This window comes from Silene latifolia, chromosome 6 (genome assembly GCF_048544455.1).
Source record: "Silene latifolia isolate original U9 population chromosome 6, ASM4854445v1, whole genome shotgun sequence".
Taxonomy (NCBI): domain Eukaryota; kingdom Viridiplantae; phylum Streptophyta; class Magnoliopsida; order Caryophyllales; family Caryophyllaceae; genus Silene; species Silene latifolia.
Genome location: NC_133531.1, coordinates 25,337,852 through 25,354,412, shown reverse-complemented (window position 1 = coordinate 25,354,412; position 16,561 = coordinate 25,337,852). Strand labels below are relative to the sequence as shown.

Here is a 16,561-nt window from a genome sequence, read left to right as displayed (position 1 = left end):
CACGACAACGGCCGTATTAGAGGCCGGAGAATTGCTAAGCCTTTGTAATGTAAGGGCCAAGTGGTGGGCAATGTCAATTTTGAAAGTAGTGGGGTTGGAACGAAGATAAGAGCCGAGAATTTCCAGCTCTTCCGTTCGGAAGTTGTGATTTTCCTCTCGGCCAAAGATGGTCCAACCCATGTACCGATGCCAAACCCGAATTGCCGCATTATGGACGGTGTTGGCGGCTCTCTTGACCCCCTTAACATCATCTAAACCCGTAATAGCCTTCCATAAGGCCCCATGGTCAAATGTCTCGGGTGCCTTGTGAGGAGGGCTAGAGTCAAGCCCAAAATGGGAAGCAAAGGTTGCAAGGGTCAAGGAGTAGTCCTTGTTCATCAAACGAAAATGCAAAAAGGCAACCTTTTGGGTTTGGCGATGCTTGTCAAGGCGGAGGGAACTCAAAAATTCCCAAGTAAGACGGACATAGGTCCGCTCATGAATTCCATACATCATTTTCATCCCCACCCCATCAAATAATTCAAGAGTAACTTGATCTAATCCTAATTCCCGCATGGATTGGCGATCAATAAATCGGGTAGGGACAATAGGGCGTTTCTTGAATAAGACAAACTTACCTTTCATTGTGATTGAAGCGAATTGGATGTCCGGGAAGTCGGGATCGGAGCTCATGTCGGTCGCCGCCGCCGCTACCGCCTCCGCCTGTTGAAGGGCCAAGTCTCCTCTCCTCACTCTTTTCTTTGGGGCCATGTTTTTGTGATGTTTATGGTGGGTGAAAGGTTAGGAAGGAGGGTGAGGTGGTTGGTGGTGGTTGTTGATGGTTGTTGGTGGTCGGAGTGGTTGGTGGTGGTTGGGGAAGAGGGTGGTTAGGGTTATAGTGAGGAATGAGAGAAGGGAGATGTCGAAAAAAAAATGAAGGAAATTGGGTGATTTTGTGTGTTAAAACACGAGCAGAGTATTCCCAGCCGGTCAGGAGACCGGCCGCCGGTCACCCGGCTGGGAGTTCGGTTAAGTTTCAAAAATTTCAATAAATTGTCAGAAGACTCCCAGCCGGTCAGCAGACCGGCCGCCGGTCACCCGGCTGGGAGATCACCAAATCCTCATTTTCTTCATATGCGCATTCCCAGCCGGTGGGCCGGCTGCCGGCCTGCCGGCTGGGACTCCCCTTCAAACCAATTTGACACATTTCCTCTAGTATACGCACTCCCAGCCGGTGGACCGGCTGCCGGCCGGCCGGCTGGGAGTACTCTTCCTTGAAGATTCTCCAAAATTTGTATGATTTTACAGAAACTTCCCAGCCGGTCAGGAGACCGGCCGCCGGTCACCCGGCTGGGGATACACTCCTTCATACTTTCTCCAATATACCCTTATTCCAATTCCCATCATTTATTGGCCTCGTTTTCCGCGTTGTCGACTTTCAAACCCGACTCGGGACGTCGGATAAAGGCCAATAAATGGTCAAACGCTTGTTCATCAAACAAAAACCCCAAATCTTCAACAATCATGACCGACGACAATCAAATTGACAAGTAGTATCCATCCAAAATTCCTCAAATTCTACCTAAATGCATGATATATACAAAGATGCATGGGTTGCCTCCCATGAAGCGCCCTTGTTTTATGTCGTAGGCTCGACGGAGTTATGAATGACAATCAATAATTTTGAAGGTAGGTAGCAATGGAGCTCACACTCTTGATGATAGGGGTTCCGGCAATGTAGTGCTTTAGCCGTTGTCCATTTACCTTAAATGTTTGGTCTCCATCGGATACCTCAACCGACCCATAGGGGAAAGCTCGGACCACGGTGAAAGGCCCCGACCACTTTGACTTTAGTTTTCCCGAAAATAGCTTGAACCTCGAGTTAAAGAGGAGAACCAAGTCCCCCTCCTTGAATTCCCTCCTTATAATAGCTTTGTCATGGAATCGCTTGGTCTTTTCCTTGTACAACCTAGAGCTCTCATAAGCCTCTAGTCGGAATTCTTCAAGCTCATTGAGGTCAAGTAGCCGCTTCTCCCCGGCGCTTTTCAAGTCAAAGTTAAGTAGACGGATGGCCCAATGTGCCTTGTGCTCCAACTCAACCGGTAAATGACAAGGCTTACCGTACACCAACCGGAACGGTGAAGTTCCTATTGGCGTTTTAAAAGCGGTTCGGTAGGCCCACAATGCATCATTGAGCTTGGTAGACCAATCTTTCCTTGACCGGCTCACGGTCTTTTCAAGGATCATCTTGATTTCACGGTTAGAGATTTCGGCTTGGCCGTTAGCTTGTGGGTGATAGGCAAGGCTCCGCCTATGTTGCACCCCATGCTTCTTGAGTAAAGCATCAAGAGTCCTCTCCCGGAAATGAGTTCCACGGTCACTTATCACAATTCGTGGAACTCCAAACCGTGGGAATATGATTGTCTCCATGAGTTTGGTTACTGATTTTGCATCACAAGTCTTTGTTGGAATTGCTTCAACCCATTTGCTCACGTAGTCCACCGCAACAAGAATATACTCATTCCCATTTGATGAGGGAAAAGGGCCTTGATAGTCAATGCCCCATACATCGAATAACTCCACCTCAAGTATGTAGTTCATTGGCATTTCATGCCTCTTTGAAATGTTACCACTTCTTTGACACTTGTCACACTTCTTGACGTAGGTGGCCACATCGTGAAATAGGGAAGACCAAAAGAATCCACATTGGAGCACCCTCGCGGCGGTTTTTCGTGAACTACCATGCCCTCCACTTGGCATGTCATGGCAATGAGAGATTATGGGTTGGACTTCTTCATTGGGGATGCATCTTCTAATTATCCCGTCGGCACAAGCTTTGTAGAGGCACGGTTCTTCCCAAAAATATTGCTTAAGGTCATGGAAGAATTTCTTTCTCTTGTGGGAATCATAACCGTGTGGGATGACCCCGGATACCAAATAATTTACATAGTCCGCGTACCACGGGGTATCCATCAAAGCTAGTGCGAATAGTTGATCATCCGGTAACGTGTCATCAATTGGCAATCCATCCTTATCCTTGACATGGAGTAGCCGAGAAAGATGATCGGCTACCACATTTTCTACACCTTTCTTGTCTCTAATCTCGATATCGAACTCTTGTAACAATAGTATCCACCGAATCAAGCGGGGTTTTGACTCCTTCTTGATTAGCAAGTGTCTCAACGCCGTGTGATCGGTGTGCACAATTACCTTAGAGCCCACCAAATAAGAACGAAACTTGTTCATGGCATATATGACCGCCAAAAGCTCCTTTTCGGTGGTAGTGTAATGTGATTGAGCTTCATCCAAAGTCTTGCTTGCATAATATATGGCATGGAGTTTACCATTCTTCTTTTGTCCTAGCACCGCTCCCACCGCCACATCACTAGCATCGCACATCAACTCAAAAGGTTCTCCCCAAGTGGGAGGTTGCATGATTGGAGCGGTGATGAGAGCTTCCTTCAACCTATTGAATGCATCCAAACACTCATTAGTAAATTCAAATGGCACATCTTTTCCAAGCAACAAAGTTAAAGGTCGGGCAATCAAAGAAAAATCCTTAATGAATCTCCGGTAAAAACCGGCATGCCCAAGAAAACTCCTAATTCCTTTTACATTAGTGGGAGGGGGTAGTGTTTTGATCACTTCAATCTTGGCTTGATCAACTTCCAAGCCCTTACTTGACACTACATGACCCAAAACAACCCCGGATGTCACCATGAAATGACATTTCTCCCAATTCAAGACTAGACCACTCTCTTGACATCTTTTCAAGACCTTACCCAAATTAGCTAGACATCCATCAAATGAGGTGCCTACGACCGAGAAGTCGTCCATAAACACCTCCATGATATTCTCAACATATTCGGAAAATATAGCTAACATGCATCTTTGAAATGTGGCCGGCGCATTGCAAAGCCCAAAGGGCATGCGCCTATAAGCAAAGGTGCCGAATGGGCACGTGAATGTGGTATTTTCTTGGTCATTAGGGTGAATCGGGATTTGGAAAAACCCCGAAAACCCATCAAGGTAGCAAAAATGAGAATGTTGGGCAAGTCTTTCCAACATTTGGTCAAGGAAAGGGAGGGGGAAATGGTCTTTCCTAGTTGCCTTGTTTAGGCGCCTATAGTCTATACACATTCTCCACCCGGTTGTGACTCTTGTTGGAATTAGTTCATTCTTATCATTGGTGACTACCGTGACCCCGCCCTTCTTCGGTACAACATGCACCGGGCTCACCCATGCACTATCGGAGATAGGGTAAATTATGCTTGCATCATAGAGCTTCAACACCTCCTTCCTAACCACTTCTTTCATAGCGGGGTTAAGGCGGCGTTGAGGCTCAATGGAAGATGCACTCTCATCCTCCAAATGAATGCGATGGGTGCAAAAAGAAGGGCTAATCCCCTTGATATCATCAATTGAGTACCCAATGACATCTTTGTATTTTCTCACAACATCAAGTAATTTTTGAAGTTCGGTGTCATTGAGTGCACTATTGACAATAATAGGGTAAGTATCATTAGGGCCAAGGAAAGCATGTTTAAGAGTAGAAGGAAGAGGTTTCAACTCCACTTGAGGAGGCGTAGATCTCTCCTCCTTTTTACCATCTCCTCTCAAGCTTTCAAATTCTTTGTCCGGGTCTTCTTCAATTGTTGCTTCCATAGCTAAAGCATACTCCCGGTGCTCCTTGCAATCCTTTACCTTGCCCTCAAGGAACCCTTGCAAACCCTTGTCTTCATCAAATTTCTTCATATCAACCCATTCTTCTACCACATCAATCATATAACAAGACTTTTCTTCCGAAGGCTCTTTCATAGCCTTGTTCAAGGAGAATTCAACCTTATCTTCACCCACTTGCAAAGAAAGCTTCCCATTATTCACATCAATCATGGCACTCCCCGTAGCAAGGCAAGGGCGCCCCAATATGATGGGAATATTTGAGTCTTCGGGGATGTCCATTACATAGAAATCACATGGAAATGCAAGTTTCCCCACCTTGAGTGGGACATCCTCCACAAGACCAATAGGGTATCTTACCGACCTATCCGCAAGTTGGAGAGAAACCCTTGTTGGTGAAAGCTCATAACCTTTCAACTTCTTAAAAATTTTGAGGGGCATAAGACTAATGCTAGCCCCCAAATCACACAAAGCCCTCTCAATGTGCACGGTCCCAATCTTACAAGGTATGGAAAAACTCCCCGGGTCTTCAAGCTTTTGAGGAGCTTCATTCATGAGAATTGCACTACACTCCTTGGATAAGCTCACCGTAGTTGTTGGGCTCAAAGAGTTTTTGTTTGAGATAAGCTCCTTCAAGAACTTGCCATAACTCGGAATCTCCTTTACGGCATCAATGAAAGGCATAGTAATGTTGATACCCTTCATCATATCCATGAACTTCCCATACTTTTGTTCAAGTTTGGCTCTTGCCAATCTTTGTGGAAAGGGAACCGGTGGTACATAAGTTCTTACCACTTGTTGTTGAGGCTCTTCAACCACCCTTGTCGGTTCATCAATCACCTTTGGAGTTTCCACAACAATTTCCACGAGTTCCTCTTCTCCCTCCTTTTCTTCAATTACCTTTGGAGGTTCAACCACAACTTGAGGTTCAATGACATTACCCGGTCTACTACTCTTCCTTTTCTTGACAAATTCCCGGTCTTCCAAATCCCTACCACTCCTCAAGTGGATAGCATTCATGGTTTTCGGATTCTCCTCGGTTTACCCGGAATTTCCTTTGGGAGGCTTGAAGTTGGCTCATTTGAGTAGCCAATTGGGATATTTGGTTGTCCGTCATTCGTTGAGAGGCTTGCATTTGGGTTCTAAGTTGGTTGATGGATGTGGTTGTCTCTTCTTGTTTTTGGGTGGTATGGTTGATGAATTGTGTTTGATGATTCATCATTTGCTCCATCATGAGTTCCATGTTTGACTTTGGTTGGGTGGGTTGTTGGAATGGTTGGGTGGTTTGTTGGAATGGTTGGGTGGTTGGTGGGTTAAGTGATTGAAATTGTTGTCTAGGTTGGAAGGTTCTTCCTTGGAAACCCGGTGGACCTTGATTGAATGTTGTGTTTTGTTTTTGAGTTTGGAAGTTTGGTTGTTGTGACTTTTGTTGGAAGGTTGGGTTTTGGACATTTTGAGAGCCATAAGAGAAGTTTGGGTGGGCTCTCAATCCGGGGTGATATTGGTTGTTGTTAAACGCTTGCTTGGCCGGACTAGACTCCCATATCCCGTTCACTTGCTCCATACAATTGCCATCTCCAACCACCAAAGGACACTCATTGGGTGGGTGTCCTTGGTCTCCACAAAGCTCACAACTATAGACTTGGTTCCTCATAGAAGAATTGCTAGATGTCTTGCTTGAGCTCATCAAGGCTACTTGTTGCTTAAGCTCTTCTATCATCTCTTTCACTTCCACATTGTTGGCCGATTCGACCGTTGACTTCCCCTTTCTCTTGTGCCTATCATTGTTCCAATGAAAGGTGCGAGAAGCCATTTCTTCAATAAGCTCTTTCGCCGTCTTGTGATCTATCTTATCCAACGCTCCCTTCCCCGAGCCGGAATCAAGGTTCATCTTCATATCATTGTTTAACCCTTCATAGAAATTGTTGATGAGCTCATCATCTCCAATACCGTGGTGAGGACATAGCCTTTGGAGGCCCTTGTACCTCTCCCATGCTTCATAAAGGGTCTCATCTTCTTGTTGGGTGAACCCTTGGAGCTCACTCTTAATTCTAGCGGTTCGTTGGGGTGGGAAATACTTGTTGAGAAAAGCCTTAGAGACATCGTCCCAAGTCCGAAGAGAGTCGGGTTCACAACTTTTAAGCCATTCCTTGGCACTTCCCCTCAAAGAGTAAGGGAAAAGCCTAAGGCGTACGGCATCTTCCGTGACTCCATTGGCCTTGAACATGTCACAACTATCCAAGAACTCGTTGAGATGCTCGTTGGGGTTTTCGGTGGCTCCCCCTCCGAATTGATTCCCTTGGACAAGTTGTAGCAAGGTGGCTTTCACATCAAAATTGTTGGCTTGAATAGGTGGCTTCACAATACTCGGATTCACCACCTTTTTCGGAGCCAAGTTATCTCTCATAGGGACCGCGGCCATTGTTACTTCCGTTTCCGGTGTTGCAAAAGGATTTTCGAAAGTTTCAAAGACCCGTGGTTCCCCTTGAAGGTTCTCAATTACTGGATTTTCTTGAGGAATCGGTGTTTCTATAAGTCCTCTTCTACGGAGCGAATTTAGTCTTCTCGCGGTTGCTTCGATCTCGTGGTCAATCGGGCGTATTGGTTGACCTCTCCGAGCTCTCCTAACCATGCAAGAAATCCTACACACTCAAGAGAGGGATTAGAAACAAAATACTTAGTCTAAACAAGAACGAAAACAATTAATATCTAGCCGAACTCCCGAATCGGCGCCAAAAAACTTGATGGTATCAAGCTATACCTCGCAAGTGCACGATTTTATCGTTGTACACTATTAAGGGTCGATCCCACAAGGAGTTGAGAAGATTACTAATTGTTCTAATCCTATCGTTTAGCTAAGTCAACAATAAGGGATGAAGGTTATACTAAAACTACCAACAACAAGGTAAAACGACTAAATAAAAACAAACTAAGAGAAAGAGCAAGATAAAATAAATAGATGGAAATCAAATAATTTAAAAGCCTAAGACTCGGTTCTCCCCAAACAATTCGTAATTCCACACAATCGAATCTCTAGGTTAATCACAAGGGTAGTTAGGTGAGGAGGTGACGACTCTAATTCGCCTAAGACCCCCCTCTCGGGTTCAAAATAGGACACTAGTGCTACCCACCAACCCCCCTCTCGGGTTCGAAGGTCGGAATCCCTAACTCAATACCCGACTACCCCAAAAACATGCATTATTCCCAAGGTAGTCCAATATTTGCTAAGGTCATTAAGCCCCGTCAATTCCCGGGTCATCCCACTCCCTCTCTCGAGGGTCGATTTCAAACGCTAGATTAGAGGTGTCCTACCCCGGTTCTCCCTTTCGGTCTCAACCGAGGTCAACAATAGGGTCAAATTATGGGTATCCAAATCACAACCTAACCAACTCTCGTTGGTGGTCAAGGGTCGTAAGTCAACACTACCCAAAAGTCAACCCATGAACCAAGTCAATCCTCTAAACTACCCTCACCAATTTCCCCAAATAATTAGCCTTTATGAAATTCAACTAATGAAATTACTCATGTTGGGTCAAACCGAGCCCTAGTGGAAGACTACTCACTAATCATGGTCCTAATTGCAAAATAAACAATAAAGATGGAAACTTTGGTCATAAACATGGTGAGAAGATGAAATTCACTACTAAACATGCAACAATCTAACAATGGGTGTAAGGTAAGATGATTTAATCTAATAATGAGAGTGATTAAACCTAAAGACACAATCTTTAACCAACTTAACTCAAAGATTAAGTCTTTGAGGACAACTACCCAAGGATGAACAAAAGAAAGAGAAACAAAGGAAAGATCAACAATGAAAAGATGAACAATGATGAAATTAACAACAACAAACAAACAACACCAACAATCTTAACATAAACAATCAAACAAACATAAAAGAAGAACAAAATGTAAACAAATGAAAATAGGGAGAGAATTAATACCAACAAAATAGTGAAAGAGGAATTTGGATAGAAATAATAAAGAAGGAAATCCTTCAATCTTCTTACAAACCCAAATTCAATCACTAATTGATTGAAGAACTAGCTTAATTAGGGAATGATTAGTGAAATAATTCACAAAGTTTCAAACTTGGGAAAGGAAATAATTCAGATCTAGGGTTGTGTGTCAAAGGGTTTAAGGAGAGGGGTATATATAGGTTACACAAGGATTAGGACCGAAATTGGAAATGGGCTTGAAACACGTAAATGCACTCCCGGCCGGTCAACCGGCCGCCGGTCCTTTGACCGGCTGGGAGTTTCCTAGATTTTTGGTTGAAGTTTTGAAGTCATCAGGTGTGCACGGCCGGTCGACCGGCCGCCGGTCCCTGACCGGCTGAGGCTACCTTGACTTCAATCTTGACTTTTGGCCTTTTGAGGGACTCCCAGCCGGCTAGCCGGCCGCCGGTCATTTGACCGGCTGGGAGTTTCCTGTAACTTTCTTCATTTTCTTCGTCTTCAAACTCATAGTGTCTTCCCAGCCGGCTAGCCGGCCGCCGGGCCACCGGCTGGGAATGCTTCTCCAACTTCCTTCCTTCATTTCCTTGTAATATGTACTCCCAGTAAATAGGCCAGCTTCATTCCTACCACTGAGGGTACTCCTCAAAGATAATTCCCTTCATCTTTCATGCATAGCTTAGAAATCCCGTCTTTCTAGCTTCGTTTCGCCCGTTCCCGCCTCAATATCTGCAAGGGGGCCAAAGTGTCATAGTAAAGGGAATCGGGACTAGAAACGAGAGTAAAGGGGCACAAAACCGCCTTAAATGGGGTCGAACAAGCATGAAAATATAGGGAAAAAGAGTGCAAAATGGTCCTATATCAATGGGTGAAGAATTCTATTAGAAATCAATAATCAGGGAAGGTGTAGAAATAATTGGAGAAAGAAAGATAAGAGTACTACTATTCTTCTATTCACGGGAACGACCTCAAATCACGAGCTCCATATCCTTTGAACAAAACCAAGGTCTCCAAATACGTTTCCAGTTTTAAATGAGAGCTCATATATCTTTTAAACGGATGCACTTGGCCACTACCTATATTATAAACCTTGTTCCCGCAAACTAAATAGCCGCCATCATTCTCAAAATAGAACACCTTTTCAAGATTACCATAGCACAACTTGAATACTTCATAACCATCCTCACTTGATTTCCCTGAAAACCATAGAGTCCATGGCCCCTTTTGGTTGTCCTGCTCTAGCACCCATATGCTCGAACTTACCTCAGAAATACTGAAAACAGCTAGCGACTCCCCAAGAAGAAAAAGAAACCTTAAGGAGCCTCTTTCTTCGCAAGTAAATGGCAGTTCCAAAAGGGTTAATTTTTCCTGATCAAAGTTGAATGAACCAAGATGAGTAAATGCAAGCCTTTGGTTATCATTATTTCCAAGCCAGTGTGCTGCGCCTCGAAAGAAAACAACAGTTGATACAGAATTAAACATCCAAAACATACTAACATTATTGTTCAGAGTACCGACAATGAGGGGGTCATTTCTAACGGTCCATTGTTGATTAGTGAGAGTATAAACTGCAAAATAAATTTTTTCATCCTTTACCCCCTGACTATTATCAAATCCAAACACAACTACTTTATAATCCTTGCTATCACGGGCAAACCCGAACAAATACCAACTATTGTATAGCAAAGCAGAGGAAAGCGGGCAAGGTGGAAGTATCATTGATTTGCGAATACAAGGGTTCCATAATCTCAATTCCTTAAGGCAACCCTGAGGAGGAGATCGTTCAACTAAAAGCAAGCCATTACAGCTAGCTATAAGACGGTACCTGTACGAATGTATTCTAAAAATGTGATCGATTTTACGAAGATTTTGAGCATAACGAACTGTCAACACACACCCTTGACCTCCAGTGTATCCCATACCCTCGAGGGCTACCAATAATCTATTACTCGTATTATTTTCCGAATTGAATTGGGCATGCACGTGACCGAAATCAGGGTTATCAATAATGGAGCACCAAGATTTACATACGCACCTGAACTTTAATAGGGTTTTGGCCGGCAATGTTGACAAAATACGAGTCCAAATATCGGGTGGTAAGTACTTGCATTCAGAAATATAGACCAAATTCGATAAAGTTGTGGGATTCTTACTGTTTTTCATTGTAAGAGTTTGACAAGGGTACTGTCAAATGAGAGGGAAATGGTTTTGCAATTCAATTGATTTCTAGTATTTATACACTTATCTATTTATACAGGTTGTTGGACCGTGCGCAATTCCCCCAATTTCGTAAAATCGGGTTGAAAAATCTAACGAAGAGCGACCATTTTGTTCCTAAAATGCTCTAAATCCTTTATCTCTTCATGAGTTAATAACCTAATTTTTACGGAACTGACTCCTCACCAAACCCCATTTAGTTCCGTTCAGTATAAGTATGTCTTAAAGTAGGTTTTAGTGTTGTAACTTGTAACGATGAAATCACTTTTATAAAGTAATCACAATTTAAACCGTTGAGTTCATAAAGAGTTTTTAAAGCACCAAATGCCAATTAATATACTTTTTTTTCTTTCTTATGTGTAGTAGGCTACTAGGCTAGTAGCTTGCCCATTTTCTTAAGAGTATAACTCAGATTTCTTATGTGTGATGGCTTGTCCATTTCATAGGTTCCGCCTATGAAATCACTTAGACCGTCGATTTCATTAAGAGTTTCTAAACCTCCAAATGCTACCTGATAATTGATATACTTTTTTTTCCTGTTCGTTCTTATGTATGGTAGCTGGTCAATCTCAATGTTTCGCACCGGATGACACCCAATTTGGGCGCCACCCTCTCACATGGGGTGAGTGGGGACCCCGTCAATTAAAAATATATGTGAGGGGGTGACACCCAATTTGAGCGTGACGTCCTATCACTATCATTCCTCAAATTACGGGCTTTAAATTCTTTGGTAGCGGTCAAAAAAAAAAAAAAAAAAATTCTTTGGACAACACCAAGCTCTCCGAATACTCTTCTAGTATTAAACATGAGCTCATAGATTTATTCAACTCCTGCACTTGACAACTAACTATATTATAAACCTTGTTCCCATAAACAAAGTAGCCACCATCCATTTCACAATAATAAATCTTTTTTAGTAAACCATTCCTGAACAAGTTATAACCATCGCAACTTGATTTCCCGGAGAACCATAGAGTCCATGGCCCCTTTCTGTTGTCCTGTTCCAGCACCCATATACGGGAAGTTACCTTAGAAATTCTGAAAACCGCTAACGATCCCTCAAGAAGAAAAAGAAACTTCATGGAGTCTGTTTCATCCGGACTAGATGGCAGTTCTAAAAACGTAACATTTTCCTTGTCCAAGTCAAAGGAACAAAGATGAGTTAAGAATTCTCTGCTTTGTATAACATTTTGTCCAAGCCAATATGCTTTCCCTCGAAAGTAAAAAGCAGTTGATAAATATTGAAATGCCACAGCCGTATTAGGAAAGTTCAAATTGGTGACATTGACGGGATCATTTCTGACCGTCCATTGTTGATCACGGAGCGTATAAACTGCAAAACATACTTTTACAGGTTTTGTATCCTCAATTTTGCTATATGTGAACACAACCACTTTATAATCCTGACTATAAGGGGCGAACCCAAACAAATGCCATGTTCTGTTCAAGTAGTTGTGAAATGGGCTCATGGGAAGAACCAACGATTTGCGAATACTAGGGTTCCACAATCTATATTGTGCCGGTTTCTGAAAAGAATCATCATATTGTACCATTAAAAGCAACCCATTACAGCTACCTAAAACATGGTATCTGTACTTATTAGATAACCCAAAAATATGACCGGTTTTTCGAAGAGTAATAGTTTGACGAACGGTCAACAGCCACCCCTCGTATCCATCAAGTCCCAAATCCTCGAGGGCTATGAATAATTTTTTATTATTATTCTCTGCATTGAGTTTACAAAGTTGGAAATGGAAATGAACGAAATCAGGGTGATCAATAATTGAGCGCCAAGTTTTACATACACACCTAAATTTCAAAACGGTTTTAGCTGGCAACGATGATAAAATCTGAGTCCAAATTTTGGGTGGTAAGTAGTTGGATTGTGAAGATGATGATTTCGCCTTCTTTATTCGGTTCTTCATTTTCTTCAGCATCTAATAACGGGGGTTGACTCCCTGAACTGAACGAGGGTTATCACCAATTGTATCTTCGTTTAGGTTATCACTTCGTCTATCTCAACACGAATATATCCATCTTACGAGACAAGTTTTTGGGCTTTTCGTACGGACTATGTTATTAGACTATGTTTGGTTATGGGGCTTGTTGTGCGGAAGCGATACGGGGTAGATGCAAAAAATAAAAGACACAAAGATTTAACGTGGTTCACTATCAATGCGATAGCTACATCCACCTGGGCGAGGGAAAATATTTCACTATGTCGGGAGAATTACAGATTACAAAAGATGAGCACAGAGTTTTTCTAGATCTGCCTCTTAAAACTCTCAATTTGTTTGCCTCACAAATCAGAGGCGTCGTTACGGGGGGTGCAGTGGGTGCGCTTGCATCCCCCCTGATTTCAGAAAAAAATGTTAATATATATAAAGAAACATCTAAAGACTAGAGATCTATTATGGTGCAATGGTTAAAAACTTCGATTTTATCCAACAGATCGCCGGTTCGAAACTTTTAGTAGGCAATTTTTACTTTTTTTTATTTATCAAAGATTTTTGATCTTTCCTAGGGCCTAGAATAGAGTGATAGTGGTGTGGAAAAGTACCCAGTAGACGAGGAGTTGTAAATTGCAATAAATGACAGTTGAGGAATTTATGGAGTATTTCTGTAAACAATAATTCTTGTGAGACGTCTCACCGTGACTATGAGACGGTGAGACGATCCCATTATATACAAAGACAACTCATTTATTAACACTAAATGAACAACTTTTTTTTATAAAAATGAACCGTCTCATAGTTTGAGACCGTCTTATTCTAGAATTTGTGTTCTTTAAATTGGTCTGTTTTGGTATCTTTTAATAGTTATGTTTTTTATCATCCATTTTATATGATATAGGGAGTATAGTTTGTTTGAATTAATACATCATTCTCTCTTGAAAGAGGCTATTAATTCGAAAATTTGACAGCATACAGTATTAAAAAGACGCCTAACTTTGTAATATTCGATTAATATTTCATTTTTTTAGAAGCATATAAATTTGCACCCCGTGTAAGCAAATCCTAGATACGCCACTGTCACAAATCTCTCCTTAAAAGAATAACTAGGTTAAGGTAGTGTTTATATATTAAACTACCCTAACAAAGATTATCCTAATTAAGAAATATAATTAATTAATACAAAACATATTTCCTAACTAACTAAGGAAAGCAAGGTGACGTCAACTTCTAATAAAAAAAGTCAACGCAAAGCTTGTTGTGCAACAATCACTAATCTCAACGAAATTCACCAGAAATTCCCGCGCCCCGCTGTGTGTCGCACGTATGTCTGCCCTTTTTTTTTCCTTAGTCTAATTTATCTCACCGTAATTAAACTCCGACATATTCCGTAAGTGACATACGAGTCACATACTAACAGGGCTTGAATGGGTGATATACATCGTCGACACATTTATTAAATATCATTGGTTATTTGTTTGGTTTTATTTACCGGATTCGTTAATATCGACGACGTTTTAGTAAACGTCGACGACGTTTTTCATAAAAAAGACGCTCACTGCCCCTCATCTCTCACTAGCCATTCTCCCTATTCTCTCTATTCTCTCTACTCAACCTCCAACTTCCACCAACACTCAACACCACCACCACACTGCCACCACAACCACACCGCCACCACAACCACCGCCACCACACTGTTGCCACCACCACGCCGACCTTGCCGCCTCCACCGCCACCACACTGCTGCCTCCCACGTTGCCAAGTAAGTGCCGTTTTTTTTTTTTTTGTTAAATTAGTTTAGAAATTGAAACTAATTGAATTAAACTATGAAATTAAATAGTTTTATGGGTAATTTGATAACTTATACCTTGAATAAGTCACTTTTTCAAATCTTATACCTAAGATAACTTTCTTTAAAATCTTACACCTAAAATAACATTTTCTTCCAAACTTGATACCAAATCTGAAAAAAAGCCTTGAACTGGCAATCTTACCCTTACTAATTAAACATTATCATCCTATGTCTCACCTATTAACACACACATCCACGATTACCAGCACTAAAAACCATCAAATTAGTAAGGGCAAAATCGTTAATTTAGAGATTTTTTTAAGATTTGGTATCAAGTTTAGAAGAAAATGTTATTTTAGGTATAAGATTTTAAAGAAAATTATCTTAGGTATAAGATTTGGAAAAGTGAGTTATTCAAGGTATAAGTTATCAAATTACCCTAGTTTTATTTCCTTTATTGTTATTGTTGATTGATTAAATTGATTGGATTTTGTTTTAGAATTGAATTAGTTAGTAAATTAGGTTATGTGTTAGCTTTTTATTTAAATTAATTGAATTATTGTAGAATTTGTTAGTTTTTCGATTAAAATTCATGTTAATTAGTTGTTATTATGTAAATTTTGGTATTGTTATATGTTGTTTGCGAAATATAGTTGATTGGGATTGATTTTTGAGTCGAAATTTGTTGTTGTTAATCGGATTGGGAGTGAATTTGTACGGTTTTTAGGGCGAAACCACGGCCAAACGTTGGAAATGGTTGTTGGCCGTGGGTGTAACGTTGGAATGCAACGTTAATCCGTGGCTGAACGTGGGAATTGGTTGTTTGGCTGCGATCAAACGTTTAATTCTCACGTTTGACCGTGGTCAAACGTTGGAAATAATTGTTTGGCCGTGGTCAAACACCCATTTTCATTGTTTGGCCGCGGTAAAAAAAAAAAAGTTTGCCCGCGGTAAAAAAAAAAAATGTTTAGCCACCGTCAACTAAGGGATTTTTTTGTTCAACCGCGGTCAAAGAAGGGGTTTGTTTTGTTAGTCCGCGGTAAATTAATTTTTTTTTTAAAAAAACCGTGTTTTATGCTATTATTTGCCGATTTTTGTTACTTTATTAGTCGATTAACGTGTTTTCTAACAACTTCCAATTTCCTAATGCAGATGGCAGATCGAAATGAGAGAGGAAAGGCAATCATGAATGCTCCGCCTCCGCCTAACATACACGACCGTACCGCTGGGCGTTATGTTACGGGCTCTAAGCGTCGTTTGCGAGTTAAGCAGGCCCACAAGCAGCCACCCCCACTTCGAGAGACGTCTGGAATGGTTATGATGCCTACTCCCGGTCACGTCGTTAGCGAGTCGGAGGAGGCGAGGTCTCGGGAGGTTGCTGGTAGTTTTGGTGGTCACGTTGCGTTCAACAGTTGGTCGGACCCTAACCCGGAGAATATGAGGTCGTGGATCAAGCTCTACGAGAGGCCGAAAGCTGCGAGGGAGATTAGGAACATGGTTCTCACTGAGGGTGTTGCAGCTAGGGTACATGCGAGCGGGCTTGGAGTTTTGAAGGAGTGTTTTACCACCGGTCTAGATGATAACCTCATTAGTGCTTTTATCGAGAGGTGGCACCCGGATACTAACACTTTCCATATGCCTTTTGGAGAGATTAGTATCATGCTCCATGATGTCCAGCATATTCTTGGGATACCTGTTAGTGGTGATCGGGTTCTTGTGGCCGGTTCGGGCGAGGATGATGACAGTGGTTTGCGGGGCAAGATTGCGAGGAGTTAGCACATCTTCTCGGTTTCCTTGTAAAATTATACAAAGGCTACCAATTGGAGGCTCTTCAAGCATGTGCCATACAAAGGCACTTTGGAACCACCGATTCCGCACGCTCAATTAGAATTGGTAAATTTTGAACAATTAGGTCGATTCTTATTTGATAAACTCTGGTTTTTTGTGCATTTGTGAGATCCATTTTAGTATTGTATGTTGTGAAT

General features: G+C 41.9%; 1 non-coding gene across 1 annotated transcript; it reads left to right on the top strand.

Annotated features, from left to right (window-relative positions):
* Window positions 1–6,605: 6,605 nt before the first annotated feature.
* On the top strand, window positions 6,606–6,712 carry LOC141589342 (small nucleolar RNA R71). The gene has a single exon (XR_012520285.1). It is a non-coding gene; the product is annotated as a small nucleolar RNA R71 (small nucleolar RNA).
* Window positions 6,713–16,561: the final 9,849 nt, after the last annotated feature.